A 914-nucleotide genomic window follows, 5' to 3' on the forward strand; every position below is an offset into this window, starting at 1 on the left:
ATAAGAAAACTTACGTTAAAAATAACATGCACACGATTTTTTTTTCTCAATAGAAGTAAATTCCAAAGTAAACGTTTCTAGTAGAGAAGTAGAAGAGAACAGAAGCAGCGTATTACTTCATTACAAACCTACGGATGCACATACGCACATAATAGAGAAAAATGAAACAATTATGGACGACTTGCTCCGAAACACCACCGAGTGGGGAACACTTCTCAAAAATAACCTGCAGTTGTTTCCTTCAAAATTCCTACATACTCGAAATGTACATACATCAAGGTATATTTGTAGAAAATTTCACGAAAAAATATTCATTTTCCTGGAAGTTAAGAAGAATTTAAGTGGACTCTGTAGTTATGCCTAATATTCTTCTATTTAACCTTGTTATGATGGGACCCATATTAGGGAGAGTAGACTATGAGATTCTAACTGTCTTCTGGAGAAAAATTATGTTGTATCAATGGGAAACAGGAAAGTTTTTTCTAAAATTGTCATAAATTTTCTATATATGTTTATGGATATAACACAGTTGTAGGGAACGTTATACCAGATCAAGTCCTTATTTTCATACTTACGGCGCATATAATGTCGGAGTCTACCTGTTCTCTCAACGTCTTTCAAAATCGTGGCTTGATTATTAGGTATGTCTCTATTACCAGTATATTTCTTATCCTTATAGGATAGAGCAACCTGTCCATTCTCTTTACCTCACTTATTATCTAATCTAAAATTCCTACTTGTTATAGCATCTACTTTTCTGTTGTTGCTTTTTTTTTTTAAATTGATGGGTTTACTGGATGCTTTTCTAGTTGGTATGTTTTTCCGACCAAGTAAGTTTGTAATCTCTCTATCACTTAAAATCTCATTACATTCACTATAATTATATGTATATATATATATATATATATATATAT

The sequence above is a fragment of the Octopus bimaculoides genome, chromosome 5, assembly GCF_001194135.2.
Source record: "Octopus bimaculoides isolate UCB-OBI-ISO-001 chromosome 5, ASM119413v2, whole genome shotgun sequence".
Taxonomy (NCBI): domain Eukaryota; kingdom Metazoa; phylum Mollusca; class Cephalopoda; order Octopoda; family Octopodidae; genus Octopus; species Octopus bimaculoides.